Genomic DNA, 6,398 nt, shown 5'->3' with positions numbered 1-6,398 from the left:
TCAACGTGAGTTAGGTGATCTTTAATGACTTTATGTAAGGGGCATAGTTCTTGCCATCTTACAAGGTAAACTCCGCCATGTTTCTGCAAAAGAAGCAGATTATAACATGGAAACTAGAGAAATTTGTACATTTTACTCAAAATATGCCACCTAGGATGCTTCTCTGTAAGTTACAAACGGATAACAAGCTAAGCGAAAATAAATCGCTGCATTTTCAGTTGAATTCTTTTTAGATGGTTGGTTCAAATGGCTCTGAGCACTACTTGACTTCACGTCTGCGGTCATCAGTCCCCTAGAACTTAGAACTACTTAAACCTAACTAGCCTAAGGACATCACACACATCCATGCCCCAGACAGGATTCGAACCTGCGACCGTAGCGGTCACGCGGTTCCAGACTGAAGTGCCTAGAACCGCACAGCCACACCGGCCGGCTGTTTTTAGATACTTACCAAAGCAGAAGTGACAGCTCTTTTTGAATGATCACCATGCAAGTGTGAGCATGTAGGGATTCCACTTACAAAAACTGCGAGCGTCGGCTTCAGTTTAGAACTGCACTTCCCCTCCAGCGCTCGGCACTTCCCCTACAGCGCCTGTCCGTAACCCCCGCCATAACAGCTCTCGCCATGTTTGCCCTGTGGATTGCGCATCTACCGACCAAGGTATTTTTCTGGGACTGTACCAGGGAAGGGCTTAATTTAATATGTAGTCTGCAATGTGAAAACTGACCGTAGAATCATTTTTCCAGCGTTGAGATGGTTGTATAGGCTCGTACATACCGAAAGCCAACAAAAAAACAAACAAACAAAAATTAAGCAACAGCTTGTTAGACTGACAAGGGGACCCCTCCGTATTGTAAATCACGGATTTTGATGTGCTTCAAATATGCTGTAGAGGCACTTACCCCGAGTACCTGGCTATTCGGTTTTTTAGAGATGGGAGTTGGTTTTTGAGAAAATCGATTTTGAAGTTTTTTGCGCACTTTGTATATCTGTAACATTAGAGATATTTCGAGTATGCCAGCGTAGCGCAGCTTTAAAGTTTCATGGCTACCGCGCTGGAGGTACCGTGTTCGGCAACTCTAGGAATGTAATAGGTTAATAAAAAGAATTTTTTTTTAAAAAATGTATCGTTGTTAATAATTTAAATAAATATATACGGTTACAAAAAAAAAGGATCCTGTTTGTGTGATTTTTCTTCTTTTTTCAAAATCTACCAAATTTTTCAATTTTGTTTTAAATGAATATCAACAAACAGTGTAAGGTGTGCGAAATTATAAAGATGATTCAGTTATTAATTTTTTCAAATATTCATTCCGTTTGTGGTTCGCATCATATTCTCCCAATTCATCTTCTTCGTTGAAATCTACCAAATCATCATCAATGATGATCTGTCTTTCGCCCAAGAGATCCTGTATTGCGATACATATGTCATCGCCAAATGCAACGGAATTGGCAGATATCACGCTAGGCGGTGTATTCGTTGCGAGATTCAAATCGCGGAGTACGTTTTCGGCGTATTTAATGGCATTTGTGATTTCGTCTTTTGATTCTTCGTTCAACTCCTCTACTTACGGATCTTCTTCTGGCTGCACTACTGCAGAAACACTTAGTTCTTCCATTTCACGGAATTTTTCCTACACACAGCCCTAGAGACCCTTTGCAAGCAACTGACGCTGTAGTTAGATGAGAACATAAAGGAATGCAACTCACATCCTCACTGGCCGCAACTAAGAGCTTCAGTTTTCGTTACGGCTAACAGTATTCACGGGAGAGGGTACGATAATGGGCGGAGATCTATTTCAGGTAATACAAGAAGCGACCGTTGTACGAACATTTGGAACTCCAACTGCGAACCACAAACGGAATGAATATTTGAAAAATTAATAACTGAATACAACTTCATACACTACTGGCCGTTAAAATTGCTACACCAAGAAGAAATGCAGATGATAAACGGGTATTCATTGAACAAATATATTACACTAGAACTGATATGTGATTACATTTTCAGGCAGTTTGGGTGCATAGATCCTGAGAAATCGGTGCCCAGAACAACCACCTCTGGCCGTAATAGCAGCCTTGATACGCCTGGGCATTGAGTCAAGCAGAGCGTGCATGGCGTATACAGGTACAGCTGTCCACGAAGCTTCAACACGATACCACAGTTCATCAACAGTAGTGACTGGCGTATTGTGACGAGCCAGTTGTTCGGCCACCGTTGACCATGAGTTTTCAATTGGTGAGAAATCTGGAGAAAGCGCTGGCCAGGGCAGCAGTCGAACATTTTCTGTATCCAGAAACGCCCGTATAGGTCCTGCAACATGCGGTCGTGCATTATCCTTCTAAAATGTAGGGTTTCGCAGGGATCGAATGAAGGGTAGAGGCACGGGTCGTAACTCATCTGAAATCTAACGTCCACTGTCTAAAGTGCCGTCAATGCGAACAAGAGGTGACCAATGGCACCCCGTACCATCTCGCCGGGTGATACGCCAGTATGGCATTGACGAATACACGCTTCCAATGTGCGTTCACTTCGATGTCGCCAAACACGGATGCGACCATCATGATGCTGTAAACAGAACCTGGATTCATCCGAAAAAATTACGTTTTGCCATTCGTGCACCCAGGTTCGTCGTTGAGTACACCATCGCAGGCGCTCCTGTCTGTGATGCAGCGTCAAGGGTAACCGCAGCCACGGTCTCCGAGCTGATAGTCCATGCTGCTGCAAACATCGTCGAACTGTTCGTGCAGATGGTTGTTGTCTTGCAAACGCCCCCATCTGTTAACTCAGGGATCGAGACGCGGCTGCACGATCCGTTACGATACGAGGCCGTTGGGATCCAGCACGTCCTGAACCCACCGATTCCATATTGGATCTCGACCAACGCGAGCAGCAATGTCACCATACGATAAACCGCAATCGCGATGGGCTACAATCCGACCTTTATCAAAGTGGGAAACGTGATGGTACGCATTTCTCCTCCTTACACGAGGCAGCACAACAACGTTTCACCAGGCAACGCCGGACATCTGCTGTTTGTGTATGAGAAATCGGTTGGAAACTTTCCTCGTGTCAGCACGTTGTAGGTGTCGCCACCGGCGCCAACCTTGTGTGAATGATCTGAAAAGATAATCATTTGCATGTCACAGCATCTTCTTCCTGTCGGTTAAATTTCGCGTCTGTAGCACGTCATCTTCGTGGTTAGCAATTTTAATGGCCAGTAATGTACTTTGAAAAAAAATTTAAAAAATTCGGTCGATTTTGGAAAAAAAAATGGTACAGTAGCAGGATTAGAACATGGTACCTACATCGCTGAAGCCATGAACATCTAACGTTGCGGTACGCTGACATACTCGAAATACTTCTAATGTTACAGATATACAAAGCGTGCAATGAACTTCAAAGTATATTTTCTCAAAAACCGAGACCCGTCGCTAAAACAATCGGATAGCCAGGTACTCAGGATAAGTGCCTCTACAACATACTTGAAGCGCATCAAAATTTGTGATTCACTTTATGGAGGGCGCCCTTGTGAGTAGTGTGAAACAAGTATTCGTGTTTTACCTCTCACTACCGCTATACACCAGCTTCCGTTGTTTCCGCAGTGTTCTTATCTTTTCCGTCCACACTGCTTACGACATCCGGAGAAAGGGCAGACGGTGTCTCCGTCTCTTTTTAAGCACTGTCGGTGGGAGGGCGTGTTCCCTAGAGAGGCAGCCTGGGATCTATCAGGAAACGCTGGCGGCCGGGTGCGCAGAAAGGGGCGCCACTCGAGGAACCATTAAGAAATTGAATGTGTGGCGGCTGGCCGCAGATTAGTGCGACAAAGGGCTTTGTGCCGGGGCCGGGCTTAGCGGCGAGCCATTGTCGCGGCGGCCACAATACACCTGCAGGAATTCCTCCAATCCGGCGGCGCTGCGGCTTCCTTCCTGCCGCCACCACCCACAATGTCCCCGGGCGTCTTGCACGCGCGCCACAATAGCAGCTGATAGCCACACTCCGGCTCGCCTCGTCCCTCTTTAGTGGCGCCATGCTACGTCATCGCTTCCTACCACTTGTCCCTAAGTGCGCTGTTGGCTGTTAAAATTGCAACACTAGGAAGGATGGCAGAGCTGTTGTTGTTGTGGTCTTCAGTACAGAGACTGGTTTGGTGCAACTCTCCATGCTACTCTATCCTGTGCAAGCTTCCTCAACTCCCAATACCTACTGCAACCTACATCTTTCTGAATCTGTTTAGTGTACTCATCTCTTGGTCTCCCTCTACGATCTTTACCCTCCACACTGCCCTCCAATACTAAACTGGTAATCCCTTGATGCCTCAGAACATGTCCTACCAACCGATCCCTTCTGCTAGTCAAGTTGTGCCACAAACTCCTCTTCTCCCCAATTCTATTCAATACCTTCTCATTAGTTATGTGATCTACCCATCTAATCTTCAGCATCTTTCTGTAGCACCACATTTCGAAAGCATCTATTCCCTTCTTGTCCAAACTATTTATCGTCCACGTTTCACTTCCATACATGGCTACACTCCACACAAATACTTTCAGAAACTACTTTCTGACACTTAAATCTATACTCGATGTTATCAAATTTATCCTCTTCAGAAACGCTTTCCTTGCCATTGCCAGTCTACATTTTATATCTCCTCTGCTCCGACCATCCTCAGTTATTTTGCTCCCCAAATAGCAAAACTCATTTACTACTTTAAGCATCTCATTTCCTAATCTAATACCCTCAGCATCATCCGATTTAATTCGACTACATTCCGTTATCCTCGTTTTGCTTTTGTTGATGCACTTCTCATATCTTCCTTTCAAGAAACTGTCCATTCCGTTCAGCTGCTCTTCCAGGTCCTGTGCTGTCTCTGGCAGAATCATAATGTCATCGGCGAACCTCAAAGTTTTTATTCGTACTACGAATTTTTCTTTTGTTTCCTTTACTGGTTGCTCAATACACAGATTAAATAACATCGGGGATAGGCTACAACCCCGTCTCACTCCCTTCCCAATCACTGCTTCCATTTCATACCCCTCGACTCTTATAACTGACATCTGCTTTCTGTGCAAATTGTAAATAGCCTTTCGCTCCCTGTATTTTACCCCTGCCACCTTTCAGAATTTGAAAGAGAGTATTCGAGTCAACATTGTCAAAAGCTTTCTCCAAGTCTACAAATGCTAGAACCGTAGGTTTGCCTTTCCTTAATCTGTTTTCTAAGATAAGTCCTAGGGTCAGTATTGCCTCACGTGCTCCAACATTTCTACGGAATCCAAAATTATCTTCCCCGAGGTCGGCTTCAACCAGTTTTTCCATTCATGCTGGCTATTAACCCTAGTAATAGCAAGACATTTTCCACAACACACATTATCAGGGCAGAGGGAAGAGAGATGCTTTGTGCCTATCCGGAAAAAGTGAAAAAGGTGATTTGTTAATTTTTTAAAGAAATACTGATGTTTCAGTAAGGCCATGAATCCGCGAATAGTGAATACGACAAACGATGGTTGGAGCTTTAATACGTGTTTCAAAGTTTTACTGACGTTCAAAGTACTCTCCGGCATTGTATATAGCCGCTGCCAGCGATGTGGAAGTCGTAGGATACTCTTAGCAGTGCCAGTTGTGTTTACTATTGGAGCGGCGCGGTTTATTGCCCGACGAATTTGTAGCAATTCTGAAGAGAATGCTGTGAAGTGTTTCCTTAAGTTAAGAAATCGAGTTGAACTCAAGAGGGCTTAAGTCAGGGGAGTGCAGGAGGTGGTACAGCACTTAGCAGCCCCATCAGTCAAACAAATCAGTAACAGCTTGCACTGTACGTGCGTGAGCAGTCTCCTGCAAAATGATGGTCAGGTTTTGCAGAAGGTGTCATCACTTCTGTCTCTATGCTGTTCATTTTTGGAACACAACCTACGACTTCATTGGGAACATGTTGAAAATGTGTGCCCCGACCGGGACTCGAACCCGGGATCTCCTACTTACATGGCAGGTGCATTATCCTCTGTGCCCTCCGTGGCTCAGATGGATAGAGCGTCTGCCATGCAAGCAGGAGATCCCGGGTTCGAGTCCCGGTCGGGGCACCCATTTTCAACATGTCCCCAATGAAGTACATCAACGCCTGTTTTTTTGCAGCTAGGGTGTCCATTAAACTATTATTTCAATTAATTTTTTTTTCAAACTTTCACCGGATTACTAGACTACAATATTTTCAAAAGGTGGACATTAAGTACCACCCCTCCGCCGTCTTGATATTGCAAGGGCTAAAATTTTAATACTAGAAAGGATAGCACATACTGAAATTTCGCCGGCCGGGGTCACCGAGCGGTTCTAGGCCCTACAGTCTCGAACCGCGCGACCGTTACGGTCGTAGGTTCGTATCCTGCCTCGGGCATGGATGTGTGTGAT

The 6,398-nt window shown here is 45.0% G+C and overlaps 1 non-coding gene across 1 annotated transcript; it reads left to right on the top strand.

Moving 5' to 3' along the window:
* Window positions 1-5,998: 5,998 nt before the first annotated feature.
* Window positions 5,999-6,073, top strand: Trnaa-ugc. Its single transcript has one exon. It is a non-coding gene; the product is annotated as a tRNA-Ala (tRNA).
* The last annotated feature ends 325 nt before the right edge of the window (window positions 6,074-6,398 follow it).

This window comes from Schistocerca piceifrons, chromosome 1 (genome assembly GCF_021461385.2).
Source record: "Schistocerca piceifrons isolate TAMUIC-IGC-003096 chromosome 1, iqSchPice1.1, whole genome shotgun sequence".
Taxonomy (NCBI): Eukaryota; Metazoa; Arthropoda; class Insecta; order Orthoptera; family Acrididae; genus Schistocerca; species Schistocerca piceifrons.
This window is presented reverse-complemented; position numbering and strand designations above follow the sequence as displayed.